The following is a 21,697-nucleotide window of genomic DNA, read 5'->3' as shown; positions in this document are numbered from 1 at the left end:
GTTTCTGGAATGAGTTCAGTGACCTATGGGGGTAGGTGAGGGGGAGGTCAGGATTGGCCCCTTGAGGGAGGAAGGCAGGGGAGAAAGACGTGGGTTAGAGCAAGAGGCCACCTCGGAAGGAGCTGATGGTTGCAGTGGTAAGGAGAGGTCTTGTGGGTCAGGCTCACCAGTAAATTAGGCCTGTGCCTCGGCCAGCTCAGACTCCGGTACCCATGTTTCCTTGTACAATGCCAGCTATGAGTCAGCAAGATTAAAAGCCTGTGTCTGGGAGGGACCACCAGGTGGCGCTTGTGGGTTGCCAGGGGGTGTCCAAGATGGCAGCTGTGGCTCATGGGAATCCCCAGCCAGCATGACTCGGGCAGCAGGGCTGGGAGGGGAGTAAAACAGAAAATGCAGGCACCAGAATAGCTGTAAATACAACAGGTCAGATCATTTTTCAGATCGTGTGCAAAATTCACTGAGAGCCATTAACATCCTAGGATTTAATGTACCCATTGCAGGTCATCGAAGATTATTAGTTAAATCATATGTCAGCCAAACCTTAGTACAGAGAGAAATGAGCCTCTCAGGGGACAGTTCCCCGGAGAAAGCCAAAGCCTGGAGATTAGCCAGAACACAGCCCAGTGCAGACTGGGAATCAATCTTAATCTTAGATTGCTGATTTTCCCCCATTACTGATAAGCGGGCAAGAACAAAGTCAGAACTCCAGCATTCTAGGGTTCCACCCTTCATTCAGAAACAGATTGGTGTGCCAGAGAGAAGATGTCTCTTTTCTCTGCACACACCCACAGCTCAGCCTGGCCGGCTGGAGAAGACTCAGATACCAAACATTTGGATTCCTTAACAGCCAGAAACCTGAGTCCAGAGAGGGCTAAAAGCTGGAACCCGCTTATATAAATCAAGGGGAAGCTTACCGCAGTGTGAGCACAGAGAGGCTGCAGAGCCAGATCCATGCTGTGGAGATGTGTGTGAAATAATGGCTGTGAATGTTATTTAAGATGGCCGTCAACTTTCATGATTGTCCAGGAGAAAAAATGGGAGGGTTTTAGAATTTCAATGAGTTCTAGGATTGGTTAAGAGTGAAATAGGGTGGAGTCTAAGATGGCTGCCGACCTGTAGGTTGGACAAAATGGCCATCCCCAGCATAACCACATGTCAAGATGGCTGCAGTCACCCCCAGAGAAGGAGGAGGTAAAATGGCCTCCACCAACATAACCATGTGTCAAGATGGCTGCAGAGGTCTCCTGAGAACCCGGAGGCAAGATGGCCTCCACCAGCATAACTACGTGTCAAGGCGGCTACAGTCATTCCCTAAAAACCCAGAGGCAAGATGGCCTCCACCAGCCCATATAGTACTCACGATAATCCAGAAGCCAGTGCGATCAGCAGGGAAAATCTGAGGTCTGCCGTGCCAATGTAAAGCCAGTTTAAGGGATTCAATTTTTGAGCAGTGTCAGAGCACAGGGAATAGATGGTAAGGCAAGACAGTCCCATAGCGATCGGAGGCATAGTGTAGCTCCTAGTGCACAAATGTTGTCTGCAGTGGCACAGTGGACTTTGTGGCTGTAAGCAGTCATTGCCTCCGACGCGGCACAGGCAGCGTCCGGCTCCAGGTGTCGCCATTAGTAGCAGCTGCCCCGTTTTTGCCAGCAGCAGCGGGGGTGCTGGGCAGGCCGCCCAGCCCGCGGCCAGAATCCAGGCTGTGGAAGGCTAGGTGGGGCCCGGGCCTTAGTTGCTCCATGCTGGGCAGCTCGGCAGCCGTCCAGATGGAGGGGCAAACCTTTGTGGACATGTCGGCGGGCATCGCGGTGGCAAGAGCTGTGTAGTGGTGCAGGCCATGTAGAGGCCTGCCGTGGCCGCAGCTTACAGGATTCAAGGGCGTGGTCCCGGCACAGAAGTTTTTTTTTTTTTTTTTTTTTTTTTTTTTTTTTTTCCCTGCGGTGCAGCAGTCTCCGCGGCCGCTCAGAAGCATTGTTGTTAAATCCAAAGGCCAAAATAGTTCACTTGGGGTTTCGACACCAGGTCTAAGGTTTGCAAGTTCCACAGACACGCGAGATCATCCATGCAGGTGCCATAAGTCTTTATTAGTCCAGCCCACTTGTCCTGGGCAGCTCCCTCCCCCACCCCCGTGTCTCGGGTGCGGGGTGGGGGGGAGGTGTGTGGAAGAGAGCCTTCCATGAGTGTAGGAATCTCTCTCTGTCTCGCAAGCTTCTTCTTCTTCTTCTTCTTCTTCTTCTTCTTCTTCTTCTTCTTCTTCTTCTTCTTCTTCTTCTTCTTCTTCTTCTTCTTCTTCTTCATCTCCTCCTCCTCCTCCTCCGTCGTCTTCTTCTTCTTCTTCTTCTTCTTCTTCTTCTTCTTCTTCTTCTTCTTCTTCTTCTTCTTCTTCTTCTTCTTCTTCTTCTTCTTCTGCCCCCGAATCGCTCAGTCCCCCTTTTCATCAAAGGGGAGTGGCTTTCCATGGGAAACCCTGGACCTTGCAGGGTAAGGAGGCAGGTCTTCCTGCCTCCTGGCTTTCAGCCCCGCCCCTGCCCCATGGGGGTCCAGAACCTAACAGCCACCACACAGGTTCCCTCCCAGAGGCCACAGCAGCACATTCTAAGCCATTAATGTATCAATCACTAATTCATCATCAACCCTAACTTTTAAGATATAAATATAAATATGGGTGTTTTTTTTTTTTTTTTGGTGGTACTAGAGTCTCTGGAAGCCTATTTTTCATATTTTTTAATTTGGAAACAGGGTCTTTTAAGTCAGCATGGATGGATTTGAACCTGCCCGATCCTCCTGTCTCCACCTCCCAAGCATGGGGATTACAAGCTTGCCCCACCATGCCCAGCTAAATATGAGTTTTTTCTTCACATTTTTGAGATGGAACTTGAGACTGGTCCCACAGGTTCTCCACATTTTACCCCTCTCATGTATTATTATTACCCCATCCCCACACCATTATTCCCCTTATCTCAATCTCCATCCCCATCCCTGTGTCCCTATCTACAGTACCATGCCTGTATCCTTAATTTCATCCCCATAAATATCCCTAATTTCAGTCCCATCAGCCTCGTGCTTATGTACCTAACTTCACCTCCATCCTTGCCCCTAACTCCAGCCCCATCCCTGTGTCCCTCACTCTAGCCCCATGCCTGTGTTCCTAATTTCATCCCCATCCCTGTGTCCCTAGCTCCAGTCCCATGCCTGGGTCCCTAACTCCATCCCCAGCCATGTGTCCATCACATCTCCATCCCATCCCTGTGTTCCAAACTCCACCCTCATCCCCATCCATCCTTGCATCACTTGCCCCATCCCTAGTTCCTTTGCTGTTTAGCCCATTTCCATCCCCATCCCTCTGCCCTTTATGCTAGTCAGGACCCTTGCAACTTAATAATCTCCCATGCTTGAACTTTACCTCTATCTCCACTCCTGTATCAGCTTTTCCTAAACCAAGCAATCTTCATATGCAATGACCTCAGAACTCTCATTTACATGTCCTAGGTCTGTTCCTCCCCACCAGCCTCCATGCCACATACACCTTCCTTTGTGGAATGGAAATTAGGAGCATGGACTCTGTGCTGCGAGGTCAGCAGGGTCAAATTGGCAAAGCAACAGTGATCCAGCTTCTCCTCTCCTACTTTTGACCAGTGTTTTGGCAAGCACAACAATCTTGCTTCTCTGGCTTTCCTTCACCATCCCTTCCTCACCCCCTGAATGCCATTCAGGGCATCCTCAAGCAAAGGGGCTTGAGGTGGGACAAAGGAAAGGGCAGGGTAAGGTGTGAGGTTGGGCCAGGTGCAGGGGCTTGGCTAGATAAGATCAGGGCCAGCCCTGGGGCACAGAAGGCCTGCACCTGGGGCCAGAGAGATAAACAGATGACTTTAAGCCAAGAACAGTGCTACCATTTGCATGAAATGGCCCATGGAAGGCAGGCAGGCACCTCAGCTCCTTAAGCCAAGACCCCTTCCCAAGGAGGAACCAGTTTGGGAGGTGGGATGCTTACAAGGCCTCAGATAGAGCAGGTGAAAGAAGTTCACTGGCTTCTCTTACCCTCCTTCATTCCTTCCTCTCTCCTTTATATAAACACATAGAAGGGATCCATATGACATTTTCTTACATTTTCAGCACTCTGATCAAAATGTAAGAATATATCATATAGACCCCTTCTGCCCTCTTCTGCTTCACCAGTCAGGTTGGAAGCAGACATTTTGGGGACATTCTGACCACAGATCCTCACAACCTTGATATGACCATCCAGTTCTATAGCAGGATATCTTTGTTCTCTAAACTTTGAATATTCCCACAACCATTGTTCCTCTTCACCCTGTCCCTGCTACAGTCTCAAGACTCTCCCAAGCCTGAAAATTTCAATATGCATTGATCACAGGACTCACATTTAGAGATCCTAGTATAGTCTTTTCCTGCTGGCCTCTACACCATGAAATTCCTCCATGGACTCTGCAGGGCATATGAGCCTCGACACCCCACATGGAGAGCAGAAAAAACAGAGGAGTCAAGTGGTGATGGCCAGATTTCTATGCTATGACCCCTCATCAAGAGCTATTAACAAGATGCCAACACAATCTCTAGTTTTTCTTCATTCCTTCTCTCCTGGAGGGCCAGTGGTGTCCACCCATAGAGGGGTGTGAGAGAAGTTAGTGAGAAAGCATGACTGAATGAGATCTAGGTAGAGGAGCACATTACAGAAGACCTGAAAGATTTCTGACTCAGCCTCTTAAGTATTCCAACATAGATGCTTCTGAGCTATAACTCGTCTCTACTCTATTTTTTTTTTATTTTGAAAAAAATAAATTTGCTAAATTTCTCAGGGTCTTGCTAAATTGCTGAGGTTGGCCTCAAACCTATGATCCTCCTGTCACCCTTCTAAGTATTGGTATTTATAGGCATAAAACAACACACCTGGCTACTGTCTACTTTTAGTGGGCTTGGGCCTGGGTTGGAGGAAGAACTTGAGAATGTGGAAAAGAAGCAAGATGCTGTTGGCTGATATCCCAATGCCCATTTGGGAGAAAAAGATATTTCTAATGGCAATAAAAGTATAGACATTCATACTTTTACTCATTTGCTATGAAAAGTTTATAGTAAATGACGAGGAAAGGAAGACAAATTCTCTTCACTACTGATATTAATAACTTCATCAATCTCAACCAACACTATTGCCACTATTAAAATTTATGAATTTGCCGGGCATGGTGGTGCAAACTTGTAATCCCTGTACTTGGGAGGCTGAGACAGGAGGATCACACAGGTTCGAAGCCAGCCTCAGATACTAAGGGAGATTTTCAGCAACTCAGTGAGACCATGTTTTCATATAAAATCTAAAAAAAAAAAAAAAAAAAATCTGGGAGAATAGCCCAGAGGTAGAAAGCATTTGGGTTCCACCCCCAGTACCACCAAAAAAAAAAATTATGGATTCATCCTAATGCACACATTTCCCCTTTGATGCTTAAGTCCTGCACTTTCTATTTCACGTTTTAGTTTTTCATGGGTAGGCAAATCATTTGCTTATTTTTGCATCTGCAGAAATCTGATATATCACCAGCTATGAAGCAAGAGCTCACTCATGTTTTTAAGTGAACTGAAGTAAGAAAGATTTCAGAGAAATCTAAATAAGACTCAAACAGAGATTCCACAGAAAAAACAGTTGTATATTTTCAGTGCCCTCTTTATTCTGAATTATATATTGCCAAATTACAAACTATAGGTAAATATGGAAATATGGACTCTGAAGTCAGAATGCTTGTTTTTTTTTCTTTTTTTTTCATTATTTGGTACTAGGGATTAAACCCAGGGGCAATTCTATCCCTGAGCTCTACTCTCAGTCATATTTTATTTTGAAACAGGTTCTCACTAAGTTCCTGCAGATTGTGCTAACTTGCTGAGGCTGAACTTGAACCTGCAATCCTCCTATGTTATACTCCTAGGAAAACATGTTTATTTTTTATAAAAAAAAAAGCTTGGGTTTGTATTTTACACCTGATGTCCAATTTTTTTTCTTCAAGCATCAGGTTTAACATTGATATTATTAAAAAGTTCTAAACCAAAGTATTGTATAATATGTGTGCTTTGTTTTCTTGAGTGGTTTGACTGAGGTAAACACCAATCTTGTCCTTCTCCCTTAATAAAAAATATTCATTTGTTAAGTAAAAATAAAGAAAAAAAAGCTTGATTTGGGCTCCTTTTGCAAAAGTGCTATTGTGGAAACTTGAGTGCACTTGTATTTTTGTAATGATAGAATTTCCTGGAAACTGTTAGTATCAACCCATGAAGCTTGTGAAACTACTCTCCCACCACAGAAGACAGCAGAGAAGGCCAAAACTGAAAATAAAATAACTAGAAATTTTCTACCACTGACCTTCTGGGTGTTCAAAAACTGGAACTTGGAGAACAATCAGGAAGTAAAAGGCTAAGAACTGAAGAGCCACTATTTTGGCCCTTGCCCTCCAAGGTCAAATAGGACCCAGGCAATTAATGAGACTCCTAAGATCTCTAGAATTTTGGAAAATAACCTCAACCCAACCCCAATTATGGGGATGCAAATACCCCAGAGACTAAGAGCTATGAGTAAACAAACAGAAAAATATATTCACAAATGCTGCCAGGGAAGCCATGTAGTTAGAAAGACCATGACCCATCCAGGCAGATGGCACAACTGGTAGAGGAAAACCTCAAAAAGTCCCTGACAATAACCCTAAGGGTTCTTAATTGTCCTTAACAGCAAAATAACTCTATAAAATCTGTTTGCCCAACATAGGGCTACCTACTTAGTCCTGAATACCCAGAAGTAAAGTATTACCAAAAACAACTGTGCTATTCTGAGTTTTAAGTGCAATCAATATTCATGGAGTTATATAAAAGACCCCCACCAAATTACTTATAATTTATAACAATTCTTCTGCTCTTAGGCCCAAAGTAGAGCTATGACATTAATGCCTAAAACCTCTATCCAGTGGAGTCCTTATAAAATGTTGTGAAATTTTACCTATCTTTCTTCAGGTGTTTTAGGTCTTGGACCAGAAGAAAACTAAAGGAAGAAAAAAAAAAAACTCTGCCAAATATGTAATAACAGGAGACAGAATATTGTAGATAAACCTTATAATAAGCAAATTATCAGTACTAGTGGACAGTGATAGTAGTCAGCATGATAAATTGTATGTTGTGTTTGCTTTTGTCTTTGTTTTTGTAGAGTAAATTATAATAGAGGTAACAGAGATTTGTCAACTATACAAAGGATGCAATCATGGGAATGGCTAAACAACTAGACACCACCAATAGGATGATCTAGCAAAATCATTATCTCTGGAAACTAATTAGCTGAGGATGCTGTACTGATAGCATACAATAACTTTTTCTTTCAAAGGTGTTGAAAAAATTTGAAAAAAAATTACTGCATTCAAAATAGGGCAAATTATAAGAATATAATTAAATCTTTTAATCAAAGAAACAGCTTGATTTAGGATCCATTCTATAGGACCGCCATTGTGTAACCTTGTATGTGTTTGTATTTTTTTATAAAGATAGCATTTTATGATCTTGTAAGTGCCAACTCCTCTGATAGAATCCCCTTTAGAAAATGTCATAAAGTTTGAAAGGCTATACTCCCAACAATAGTAGCAGAAGCCCCACACTGAAAATAAAATGCACAGTAGTTTCCCACCACATTCTTACCACCTAACTAAGTAAAATTAGCCTGGCTGAGCCATCTTCAAATATATGTATATTCTTATAATGTTATTTCTAACACTCTCAAATACTAGGATTACAGGGCATGCACCACCATGCTCAGCAAAAATGGTTCCATTTCAATTCATGGAAAGTACTCAAGTTAGGAAGACTTGGTCAAGGCAAGTTTCATGACTGAGTAGGAGTTCACCAAGAACAACAAGAAGAAGGGAAGGCCCAGGTGAACCAGAGACACCCACACTTCTCCACATGTCACTGAAAAGGAGAAGGTGACTGTGTGTGTGTGTGTGTGTGTGTGTGTGTGTGTGTGTGTGTGTGTGTGTTACTGGAGACTGAACCCAGGGATATTCTATGTTGAAACTATACCCACAACACTTTTTATTTTTGTTTTTAAAATAGTTTCAAGTTTGCTGAGACTCCCTATGTTCTAGAGGCTAGCACCAAATCTGCATTATTTCGTCTCAGCCTCTTAAGCACTAAAATTACAGGTATGTGTCACCTCACCTGTTGGTAAAGTGATTTTTGCTCTCAAGGAACTGACTCCTCTTGCTCTTAACTAGAACACAGGACATATGCATAAGACAGGAGGTCAAGACAAGCTCCTCCATATGAATCTGGAATTTACCTACAACTCATGGAGCCAGGCCCCCAAACACAGGTTTCTTCCACAGGAGGTAGGGGTGCTTTCCCCACAGTGCCCAAAGGAGCCACATGGTCTAAAAGGAGCCCCATCGATCCTGCCCAGCAGCCCAGGTTTGACAAAAGGTCTCATGGAAGACATACAACTCCATGAACTAGGGATTAAGAGCACCACATGACAGATGAGGAAATGAGCTGAGAGGAAGGCAGAGACAAAGTCCTGCAAGAGATAGTCCTGAAAGTAACTCATCCAGCTCACTGCATTCACTTCAACTACAAAATTCTGGGAAGCCCCAAGAAGACTCTTGAACATTTGGTCTCATGATGATCTCATTTTTTTTTAATTTTTTGGTACTGGAGATTGAACCCAGGGGCTTTCTAGCTCTGAGCTACATCTTCAACCATGTTTCAGTTTTTTTTATTTTGAAACAAGGTCTCAGTAAATTGTCAAGGCTGGCTAGAAACCCATGACCCTCCTGTCTCTGCCTCTCAAGTGTCAGGACTACAAGCTAAACAGCCTCTTCTTCATCTGAAGAAACACAAGGTTAATACATACGACTGAATAACTGATGACATTACATTACACTGCTACAGATACAAACCTTAAAATATAAGGTTAAATAAACATTATTTAGCTAGGCTTGATGGTTCATGCTTGTAATCCAGGTACTAGGTAAGGCCCTCTGCAATTTAGTAAGCCCTGTTTCAAAATACAGAATAAAAAAATAAAATAAAATAAAATAAAAAACTGGGATGGGGGTGTATCTCAAACGTAGAATGGCCCTGGGTTCTAACTCTAGTACCCCCCACAAAATGATCATTTCTATCATTTTCCTCACCCAATAATTTGTTTTAGTAGAAAACTCCTCTCTAAAGGTTCATATAGTCAGGAATTGCAGCACATGTTTGTAATTCCAGTACCTGGGAAGCTGATATAGGAAGATTACAAATTCAAGGCTAGCCTTGGCAAAGTACTAAGACTCTCACCAACCTAGCATGACTCTGTTTCAAAACAAAAATTAAGGCCAGGTATGGTGCACACACTTGTAATCCCAGCATTTGGTAGGTTTAGCCAGGAGGATCACAGTTCATGGGCAGCCTCAGCTACTTAGTGAGGCCCTTTGCAACTCAGTGAAACCCTGTTTCAAAAAATAAAGAATAAAAAATATTGCTGCAAATGTAGCTCAGAGATAAAATGCTCCCAGGTTCCATCCCCAGTACCGAAAAAAAAAGGAGAAGAAGAAGAAGAAGAAGAAGAAGAAGAAGAAGAAGAAGAAGAAGAAGAAGAAGAAGAAGAAGAAGAAGAAGAAGAAGAAGAAGAAGAAAAAGAAGAAGAAGAAGAAGAAGAAGGAGAGGAGGGGAAGAAAAATTAAAAGGACTGAGGTGTAGTTTGGATATAAATTGCCTCTGAGTTTGAACCCAGAACAACAAAAACAACAACAACAACAACAACAACAACAACAACAACAACAACAACGCTGTATAGAATAGCATGTCACCTAACACCATTCCAGAAAGACAAGGACAAGGTCATATTTACTGTTTTACCTTTTCTTTGTTCGTATTGCTTTTTGTTTTTGTTTGTTTTTACTATTTTAATTTTCAATGCAATTCCATCTTGTGATCTCATCTAGTTAGGGAAGGGCCTCACATTTCATATATTTGATATAAAACAAACTTTACTTATAATCCAGGATACACTATATGGTTTTGGCCTAATACTTGCTTGGGTAGAGGATATATGGGATTTTGCAGGGTGGGAATCATTCTGTCTTGATTCTAGACTTAGGAAAAGTAGAGTGTAGCTAAGAGAAGAAAATACCTCAGACCTTGGCTCAGTTCCCCCAAAGGGCCTAGGCAGAAAAAAACATTTGTAGGAGGCAGGTGCAGCGATGCACACCTGCAATCCCAGGAGGCTGAGACAGGAGTATAGCATGTTTGAGTCTAGCTTAGGAACTTAAGGAGACCCTGCTTTTAACTAATAAAATTAAATAAATAGGGCTGGGGATATAGCTCAGAGGTAGAGTGCTCTAGATTTAATCCCTAGTACAAAAAAAAAAAATATTAGTAGGAAAAGGTCATGATTTCAGACCTCACCTGGCTTCTGAGGAAAACTGTGGTTTATTCTACAAGTATATGATGGTGCTGACACAGGCTAAGAAGGGAGGGTCATAATCTCTCTCTTCCTTTTCATAGCTGAAAAATTAACAATATTCACTGAGAGATGTACTAAAACATAAGCTTCTCATACAACAAGTGTTAAGAAGCATACTAAAAGTTGCAGAAACCCAGCCGGTGAGCAGGTAGGTTGAACTCTGGGGCAGAATAACATTGAAGAAGTCTTAGGAATAGATCTGGTGACATCTAGTACCAAGTGTGGAGTTCAGAACCTAAAATAAGGCAAACAAGAAGCAGAGGTGTGCATTGGCCAGAGGGAGCAATCGGGTGTTCTAGAAATTCTGGGGGAAGGATAAAAAGATGTATCTAGAGAAGTAAGAAGGTGAGGGCTGACTCTTGAAGGAGCCCTTATCTCACAGGCAATAGAGGGTCTTTGACAGCTGTGTGTGTTAAAATAATTCTGCAGGATCCTGGTGTGGTGGCTCAAGCCTCTAATCCCATTACTCGGGAGGTTGAGACAGGAAGATCACAGCAATGTAGCAAGGCTGTCTGCAGAACACTATTCTCCAGTCTCAGTCTCCAAAATGCTGGGATTAAAAGTGTGCACCACCATGCCCAGCTACAAGCATTTGGGAAGCTGAGACAGGAGGGTCATAGTTCAAGAACAGCCTCAGCTACTTAGTAAGGGCCTTTTCAACTCAGTGAGACCTTTTTCAAAAAAAAAAAAAAAGTAGGGCTGGGGTGTCACTCTGATGTAGAATGCCCCTGGGTTCCATCTCCATTACAGCAAAAAAACAAAAAACAAAAAAAACTGAAAGGAGCTAGGTGTGTATAACAGAAGCAGAATGTTCCTTGGTTCCTTGGTTCCTTGGTTCAATCTTCAGTAACACACACACACACACACACACACACACACACACACACACACACACACTACAAGGAAATATTTTTTCATATAAAATACTAAATGGGAGAGGGGCATCATGGCACAATCCTGTAGTCTCAGTACTTGGGAAGCTGAGAAAGAAAGATTGAATGTTAAAGGCAGGCCTTAGCAATTTAGAGTGACCCTGCTTCAAAATAACAAATAATAAAAGGGCTGAGGGTGTGGCCTGGAGGTAGAACAACACTGGGTTCCATCCCCAGTACTACACACACATACACAAACACTAAGTCAAATGGGACATGGTGGTGCATGCCTGTAATCCCAGTTCTTGGGAGGAGGAGATGGGAGGAGTGCAGGTTCGAGGCCAGCCTCAGTAACATAGTGAGGCTCTGTCCCAAACCAAAAATAAAAAAAGGCTGAGGATAGGTCAGAGATGAACTGACCCTGGGTTCAATCCCCAGTAAATACACACACACACACACACACACACACACACACACACACACACACACACACACAATGGTAATATTATCTTAACACAGACTTAGCTTCAAGACAGCCCAGAGTTCATGGTCTCAGTTTCCCCTTTAAAGAGGCAGAAGGCTCCCAAAGTTACTGTTAGGTCCTCAACCCCCATATGGGACAGGGGCGGGGCTGACCCGCCTCCTTACCCTGCAAGTTCCCACGGAAAGCCACTCCCCTTTGATAAAAAGGGGAACGCGGCGATCTCGACACACAGAGAAGCCACAAACAGAAGAAGCCTGTGAGACGGAGAGATTTTCTATATCCGTGGAAGGCTCTCTTCCACGCCCTCTCCCACCCCCAACCCGCACCCGCGACACGGGGGTGGGGGAGGGAGCTGCCTGGGACTGATGGGCCGGTCTAATAAAGACTTATGCCGCCTGCATGGCCGATCTCGCGTGTCTGTGGATCTATCTCTCGCAAACCATACACCTGGTGCCGAAATGAAACCCGACGTAACTATTTTGGCCTTTGGATCTATGCTCTCCAAACTTTTGCGCTACATCGCCCGACACTAAAAGACTATGGCCCGAGCCCCGCCCGGCACCCCGCCGCTGACGCCCTATGCCTGACTGGACCGGAGACCTTTTTCCTATCCTGGCTGCGACAATGCCCCGGCGCCTAAAACGGGCCTCCCTGCAGATTCCTGGGCGTCCGGCGGCCTCCCGCGCTCTGCTGGTAGCCGGCGGCCATGTTCCGACTGCTATGGCGCTCTACCTGCCTGCCGCTTGGACCTCCTACAGCGACCGTTCCAGCTCGGCGCGAGCAGGATCGCGGCCGCGGTCCCGAGCCTCGGATGCCGCCAGCCTCGACCCTCCCAAGCCCGCCGCCTCCCAGCCGCTGCCCGCCGGGCGGGTCGGGCGTGATGCGCCGCGGGACCGGGTCCTGGCCGCGGGCCGCCGCCGCCGCCGCCGCCGCCGCCGCCATGGGGAGCGGCCCGCACGCCGAACCGCGGCTGGGCGCAGCCCCAGCTGTGGCGGTTAGGATCCCCCCAGCAGCTCGGCGCGTTCCCGAAAGACGCGGGGACCTGGCTTACTGGACTCTCAGCTTATTTAACTACATGCGCGGCCTCCGCCCGCCCAGACTTCTACAAACTGCTGAAAAAAAAATACGCGCTCCCGCCTCCCGCCCTCGCCTGTGCTACGCCCGCCCGCGGCCCCGAGCCGCCAGCTCCCCGTGCCATGGAGGATTCCATCACTGCCGGGATCTCTAGCAAATTTGCCCCTGGCGGTGTCCCTCGGGGCCCAGCCCCACGTTGGGCGCGCGCCTAAAGCCATTTTTGTCTCCACGCCATGGGCCCGGCAACCCATGCTCCGCGGCGGATCCCCATCCTCCCAGCCCCAGCCCCAGCTCCCAGCAGCTGGGCGCGTCCCAAAAAAGACACAGCGGATTTCCGATTCTCCCCGCCTGCTACTACATTGCTGTAAGTACTAGATTTTAAAACCAAATCCTTGGTGGTCCAGTGGTTAAGATGGGGCGCTCTAATCGCCGTGACCTGAGTTCAATTCCTGGTCGGAAAAAAAAAAAAAAAAAAAAAAAAAAAAAAAAAGCCATTTTGGTACTGGCTTCTGGGCTTTTAGGGGGACGGCAGCAGCCATTTTGATACTCGCTTCTGGGCTTTAAGGGGGACGGCAGCAGGCATTTTGGTACTGGCATCCGGGCTTTTAGGGGGACGGCAGCAGCCATTTTGATACTCGCTTCTGGGCTTTAAGGGGGACGGCAGCAGGCATTTTGGTACTGGCATCCGGGCTTTTAGGGGGACGGCAGCAGCCATTTTGATACTCGCTTCTGGGCTTTAAGGGGGACGGCAGCAGGCATTTTGGTACTGGCATCCGGGCTTTAAGGGGGACGGCAGCAGCCATTTTGATACTCGCTTCTGGGCTTTAAGGGGGACGGCAGCAGCCATTTTGGTACTGGCTTCTGGGCTTTTAGGGGGACGGCAGCAGCCATTTTGATACTCGCTTCTGGGCTTTAAGGGGGACGGCAGCAGCCATTTTGGTACTGGCATCCGGGCTTTAAGGGGGACGGCAGCAGCCATTTTGGTACTGGCTTCTGGGCTTTTAGGGGGACGGCAGCAGCCATTTTGATACTCGCTTCTGGGCTTTAAGGGGGATGGCAGCAGCCATTTTGCCTCCTCCTCTGAGGCTGATAGCGGCCATCTTTAACACGTGGTTATAGTGATAGCGGCCATCTTTAACACGTGGTTATACTGATAGCGGCCATCTTTAACACGTGGTTATAGTGATAGCGGCCATCTTTAACACATGGTTATGCTGGGGTGACCATTTTGTCCAACCCACAGGTCGGCAGCCATTTTGCCTCCTTTCTTCTCTGAGGGTAACGGCGGCCATTTTTTTTTCCCAAACTGCAGGTCGGCCATCTTAGACTCCACCCTATTTTTCACTCTTAACCAATCCTAGGGCTAATTAAAATTCTAAAACCCTCCCATTTTTCTCCTGGCCAATCATAAAAGTCGGCGGACATCTTAAAATACTATTAACTGCCATTGTTTCACACACATCTCCACAGCGTGGGCCTGGCTCTGCAGCCCCTCTGCGCTCACACTGCGGTAAGCTTCCCTTTTAATTTGGATAAGCGGGTTCCGGCTTTTAGCCCCCTCCGGACTCAGGTTTCTGGCTGATTAAAAGAAATCCGAACGTTCGGCCCTGAGTCCCCTCCAGCCGGCCAGGCCGCGCTGCGGGTGTGTACGGGAATTAGAGACGTCTTTTCTCTGACACGCCAATCTGTTTCTGAACAAAGGGTTGGACCCCAGGACGCTGGAGTTCTGACTTTGTTCCTGCCGCTTATCCGAGATGGGGGGAAACCAGCAATCTAAGATTAAGATTGATTCCCAGTCGGCACTGGGCCGCGTCCTGGCTAATCTCCAGGCTTTGGGCTTCTCAGGGGAACTGTCCCCAGAGAGACTTATTTCTCTTTGCACTAAGACTTGGCCGACATATAATTTAACCGATAACCTTCGATGGCCGGAAATGGGGACATTAAATCCTAGGATGTTAATGGCTCTCAGTGAATATTGCACACGTTCAGCGAAATGGTCTGACCTGTTGTATTTACAGCCATTCTGGCGCCTGCATTTTCTGTTTGCCTCCCCACCTAGCCCTGCTGCCCGAGGCATGCTGGCTGGGGATTCCCGCGAGCCACAGCCGCCATCTTGGACCTCCCCTGGCGACTCACAGGAGCCACCTGGTGGTCCTTCTGGGTCACAGGCCTATGAAACGTGGATGCCGGTGTCACAGGCCCCATCTCCCTCTCTCCTGGCCCCACTTTGTGAGATGGCTGGTACAGAAGGTGTGGTCGGAGTCCATGTTCCCTTTCCCCCTCGCCCTCCATCCTCCATCGTCCCTGCTGGCCCAGGGTTACTCTATTGGTACAGGGTAAGCCAGTCTCCTTTTTGGCCTGCTCAATCTTTCAGGCCTTAATATTCCCCAATCTCGATCCAGGGTGATGAGGGCAAGCCCTCTGGCCTCTGCCCACAGGTTATGCCACAAAAAGATTCTCTTGCACAATGTTGGGACTCACTAAACTTTGTTTTTTCTTGATGTAACTCTCTCTGATATTTATATTTTAGCAGGTCCACTTGTTTACATGTTATGGTGCTCTCCCTCTTCGGATGTTAAACTGCCATAAGTATTAAACCTTGGAAGTCGGGTACTGATGCTCCTGACGCAGTAGCAGATGTTCGTTTGACCAGACAGACCTATACCCACTCAGGGAGTTGCTGCTATTAATAACTCTGGTCGAATAAAAACTGCTGAAGGGGCAAAAGACGTTCTCCTCAGGGAAATGCTGCTATTTAAATAATAGATCTAGTGACAATCTACCTCATATTTAAAGGGCTCCTAGGATCTGCTCTCACAATTTTTTTCTTTTTCTAATAGCACCTTGCCTGTTAACCAGGGTAACCTCCAGCTCTCACCGCGGCCACGCCTGCCTGCCCCCGCCCTTCCAGGGGATTGGACCCTGACTCCCGGCCTGGGGCCCCTGACTCCGCCCACTCTGTCAGCAGGAAGTAGTTCGATAGAGTCGTCGCCCTTATGACCAAAAAGGCCGGGATGTTAGGTCCTCAACCCCCATATGGGACAGGGGCGGGGCTGACCCGCCTCCTTACCCTGCAAGTTCCCACGGAAAGCCACTCCCCTTTGATAAAAAGGGGAACGCGGCGATCTCGACACACAGAGAAGCCACACACAGAAGAAGCCTGTGAGACGGAGAGATTTTCTATATCCGTGGAAGGCTCTCTTCCACGCCCTCTCCCACCCCCAACCCGCACCCGCGACACGGGGGTGGGGGAGGGAGCTGCCTGGGACTGATGGGCCGGTCTAATAAAGACTTATGCCGCCTGCATGGCCGATCTCGCGTGTCTGTGGATCTATCTCTCGCAAACCATACAGTTACCTCCCTATGCCTGCTTCTTCAGCTGTCCACAGGCATCAATACAGGACAGTGGGACCCGACGAGGGTCCAGCTGAGTCAGCTGCTCACACAGGTCCCTTCTCTGTGAAAGAAAGATGTGGGGTGTCCCCCCAGTTGCACAGAGAGACACGCAGAGATCCATAGTAGATATTATGGATGCCTTTATTCATGGGAGATCGGCCTCCAGCCCCCGCGTGGCTGCAGGGGCTGGTGAATGGGGAAGAGTGCGTCCCTCCCTCTCGAGCTCCTCTCAGAACTCTCTTCTTCATGACCAGGAGGCGTGGTCCCCTCCCGGAATCGCAGAGCTCCACCTCCTAGCTTCCGGCCCTGTCCCCTGTGGGGCAGGGGAGACTTGAACCTTTCACTCTGTACCTTGTATAGACACTGTCTACACAACAGGCTCCACAGGGCCGGGGAACAAGCCAGGGACAGCTATGGCTCCTGAAAGGCACAGTACCCAAAGCAACATTTCCAGCACATCCAGGGTAAGTGTCCCCTAGGGGCCCAGCACCCGCCTCACCATCCTCATCAGGCAGTAATGTGCAGGGCTCCAGCTCCACCTATTGGCTCGCCCCACCTACCCAGCTGAATCTGGCCCCTTTTTTTTCTATCCCCTTGCCCCACCCACCTCACTGACTTCACCTCTCAGTTCCTCCTATCCCTGGCCACAGGTACAGGCTTGGAGGATTGCCCTGAGGCCAGTGGAGACTATCAACCCAAAATCTTGGTGCTGCTTGGTCACCTCTGTACTGGTATTGGGAAGAGGGTTTGAAATGTATTAAGGTATAAGTATTGGGAAAAGAGTTCCAATTTTAAAAATATATCCTTTATACTAAGAAGGCCAGGGCTAGCAGAAAGGAGGGACTTGTAATTTACATATCTAAAGGGAAGGAAAGGAAGCCTGAGAGGCTCCTTTACATTTCTGAAAGAGAAACAAATGGCCTAAGGGAAATCTGAAGAAATCCCAGATGCCGGAGAAACAATTTCACACTAGAGATAGGGCTAGCATATCTACAGATCAAAGGACCTTCCTCGGACTTAGACAGGATAAAAATTCAGGAAACTGGGGTTTGTTGGCATTTTCGTTCGAATTGCCCCCCTGTGTCTGCTCCAGCACAGGGCTTTAACTATCTCTATATTTCTATCTTTTTAATAAACTTCTTTAAATCTGCAGCAGTTGTCCAAGGGATAAATACTTATTCTTAGCTTAGGACAAGAATCCACGGTTTTTCTGTTTGTCTCTGTGTGTCTGGTGGTGGTGGGGGGGTTATTTCACACCACACACCTTTCCCCCCAACCTATCCCCTGCAACAACCTCTCTCTGTACTAGTATTGGGAAGAGGTTTTAAAATGTATTAATGTATCAGTATTGGGAAATATTTCCAATTTTAAAATTTATCTTCTTTACTAAGAAAGCCAGGGTTAGCTAACAGAAAGAAGAGACTTGTAATTTCCATTTGTAAAGGAAGAAAGGCTGGACCCAGGAAAAAATGTGTCTTTACATTCCTAAGAACAATTTCACACATTTTGGGGAATAAGACAAAAGGTAAAAGCCTGTGTCTGCAGACAGAAATGCCTTCCCCTCAGGCCCTAAATCCAGCAAGAGAGATAGCAGAAGCAGAGCAGGGCTGGAGATAAGGTGTAGCATTATCTCCAAAATCAAAGGGACCTGCTGGACTTGGGCAGGATAAAAACACTCAGTAAACTGGAGTTCTTTGGCATTTTCATTCGAATTGCCACCCTGTTCCCTGCTCCGGCACAGGGCTGTAATGATCTCTCTATTTTTATATTTCTATCTTTTTTTTTTTTGGTGGTACTGGGGTTCCAGGAAGCCCTTCTACCTCTGGGCTACACTCCCAGACCTCTTTTTACATTTTATATTTGGAAACAGGGTCTCCTAAGCCAGTGCGCGTGGCTGGCTTCAAACCTGCGTGATCCTCCTGTCTCTGCCTCCCAAGCGCAGGGATTACAAGTGTGTGCCACCACGCCTGGCTATATTTCTATCTTTTTAATAAACTTCTTTAAATCTTCAGCAGCTGTCCAAGTGATGAATACTTATTCTTAGCTTAGGACAAGAATTCATGATTTTTCTGTTTGTTTGTGTGGTGGTGGTGCGGGGATTATTTCTCCACACACACACACTACACACATGTCACCCCCTGCAACACTCTTCAATCAGGTAAGCAAGCGTAGGCAAAGTTGTGAATTTCAGGGGAGGGAGGAATACTGCTGGGGACCCCCAAATTCCCTGGTGCTTCGGAGAGTGTGGATGCCCCGGGGCCCACACCAGCAGGGGTATCCGCTAACATGATCAGGGCTGGCTGGTGCAGAGGGTTGGTGCCTCAGGACCCTGCTGACCACCAGGACAGCAGGTCCAACAGGAACGTGGCTGGAACCCCAGCGGCTCCAAGGAACTCTGCACCTAGGGTGCAGGCTCAAGCTCCTTGATACTGGCAGCCCCCTGGGCAGCTGACCAGGTCCCCAGGGCCCTTTTGCTAGCTCAAACCTAAGCCCTGCTCAGAGACCTAACCCTGTCCAAAAAAAAAAAAAAAAAAGATTGCATCATCACTATCATTTTATATTTACATCATCATTACTTTTACTTCTTTGTTTAAAAGTCAGTGTTCCTAGTCTGAGATGTAACTCAGTGCAGTGGCAAAGCACTCTCTTTGCAAGAGCAATGCCCTCGGTTTGATCTCCAATGCCAACCATGTAGGAGGATAAAGCTTATAATGTAAATCCTCCTATTAGGAAATCTCTATAAATTTCATATATTATTTCTCCATTTTATATGCTGCATTTTCTAGTATACAAAATTGATGTACAAACTGCTATATGCATACCTGTTTTATTCAATAGTTATTTTGAACATATTTTACATTAGACTGCTTGTGAGTCAACATTTTTTGCAGTATTGGGGATGGAACCCAGGTGCATTCTACCTTCGAGTCCCCCCCACCCTATTTATTTATTTATTTATTTATTTATTTATTTATTTATTTTTATTTTTTTTTAGTGGTACTGGGGGTGGAACCCATAGGCTTTCTACCTCCAGGCTATACTCCCAGATGTATTTTTTATGTTTTATTTGGAAACAGGGTCTCACTTAAATAGCTGAGGCTGGCTTCAAACCTGTGCAATCCTTCTGTTTCAGCCCTCCTAAGTGCGGGGATTACAAGCATGTCCCACCATGCCCATCTTTATTCTTTATTTTGAAACAGGGTCTCACTGAGTTGCAAAAAGCCTAAAGTAGCGGAGGCTGTCTGCGAACTGTGATACTTCTGTCTCAGCCTCCCAAATGCTGGGATTATAAGCATGTGCCACCACACCCGGCTTGTGAGTCAACTTCTAATAAACATATTTCTTAAAGGAAAGCACTCTAAAGGCTTAAGAACTTTTATTTTTAACATTTAATAAGCATGAGAAAAACAATTTATGATTTACCTTACACTGCAATTCAGTAATAAGTCCAAATATTTTGGTGTTTGCTAAATTGTACAGTAAAAACAAACAAACAAACAAACAAAAAAAGCCTAGGTCAGGAGTATAAGGGCTCTAAGTTGAAAAGTCTTTTTCTGAAAAACTTGACTGTCGTAATCATGGGAGGTTCATTTCCAGCTCAGTATCAAATTTAATTTTTGTCTTACCCATGGACTTTTGGAGCATCACACCGCAGAAAGTGCCCACATAAGCCAGCTCCTCTGCTCCCATGTTAGGACACACTGTAATACTCACAAGGTGGCTGTAGAAGTATAAACATGACTGGAGTTCTCCAGGAGTGGTTTCAGGAGTAAGCTCTTACCAGACTTGCTACCTCTCTACACTGCTGCACCCAGCTCCCTCCACTCCTTCTGGTCCAGAAAGCTAGCCTGGTCCACTGGGCTTTTTGGGGAAGGAGAGAAGGCAAGATGCTCCACCACCAAAACCAAGCCACCTTGCCCTAGTGAAGCTGGCTCAGTGCCAGAGAGGAACCCTGGAAGGTTGTGCCCACCTGGCTAGTTGGGCTTCCTAGAGGAGGAGGAGGTGGCAAGTTGCAGGAGTTGGCAAGATCCCCCCAGATGAGGGCCAGGTGGGGAGCAGCACCTTTAAAAGGGCCCCCCTCCCTAGAGAGGCTGCATGGTCTGCTCTGGAGCCCTATCTTTCCCTCACAGAGTCCCAGCCCTGCCACACTGGTGTGTGCAGACTGGAGCCCCAGGAGGAGTTGGTCTCCTGAATCTCTGGTCCTGGGCAGTGTGGCCCTCAGGCCAGGGCCTGGCCACTATGTGCACATTTCATCTCCAGCTGTGTGGAGGGTGATCCAGCCCCGAGGGGACATCGATGGGGAAGAAAGGTGGCTAGGTCCAGACAGGCATGCTGGCAGGGACCTGGAACAATTGGGGGTCCCTGTGATCTGGCAGTGAGGAGCAGTGGCCAGAGGAAGGATGTTTATGCAGGGGTGGGGTGAGCTTGGTTTTAAAATTAAGGCAGCAGTACGTCTCCTGTAGCCCTCCATGCAACTTCGCAGCCCTGAGCACCCAGGAGTCCACCCCTCTCCTCCACGCAGGAGGCTACCTGGGTTTTCTGGGGCAAAGGTGGAGGACTATAGAGAGAGCTGAGGTGAGGGCCAGAGCTGGAGGTTGAGGCCAGGCACCAGTGGGGCAGAAGCAGTGAAATGACCACAAGGACTCTGGCATCCCCAGGAGGCACTGCTAGCAATGTCTACAGGAAAGTTGGGGGTCCTGAAGCCCTAAGACCTGAAGGCTGCTTCCAAGAGGAGTGGGGTGCTACAGGTGGAGAGGAACCATGGACTCTAGCCTTCTGAACAGCTGGTTCAGGGGTCTCAGCAACCCTGCAGCAGCCCAGCAGCCCCTGAACTCGGCATGGCCCCTGGGGCCTTTCAATGAGCGAGAGCCATGGCTTTCCAGCTGAAGCTGCATTTGCTGGGGGGAAGCAGTCAGTGCAGGTCAGCTTGGCCCTGAGCCACAGTACAGAAGACAAGGAGGGAGTGAGCCTGGGCAATGCTGGGGTGAAGGCAGCAGCAACTGCAGCAGCAGGTGGTCAGAGGCCATGTCCAGACAAATTGGAGCTCAGCAATAGCGAGCAGGCTAAGGAGAGACTGCCCAGCACTTCCCACTGGAGCCCCAGTGCCTTATGCAGAATCCCCAGTGCTCCTTTTAGACCTACTGATTCAGGACTGTCCATGGCTGCAATCATCCGAGGATACTGGGCTCATGGTACTGCTGGTGCCAAAAGACCCCAGAGACATGGCCTTCCCCAAGCAGGGACCCACAACTCTAAGAAAACCCTGCTCCTGAGGCACCATGTCTCTATACAACTCCAACTCCACAAAGCCAATGCCCAGGTACAGTATATCATGCTCCTGCTTTTTGAGATCTTTTTTAGAGAAAGCCTTTTATCAGTGTTTTA

The sequence above is a fragment of the Muscardinus avellanarius genome, assembly GCF_963383645.1.
Source record: "Muscardinus avellanarius genome assembly, chromosome: Y".
Lineage (NCBI taxonomy): Eukaryota > Metazoa > Chordata > Mammalia > Rodentia > Gliridae > Muscardinus > Muscardinus avellanarius.
The sequence above is the reverse complement of the archived record's forward strand: the minus strand, read 5'-3'. Positions refer to the sequence as shown.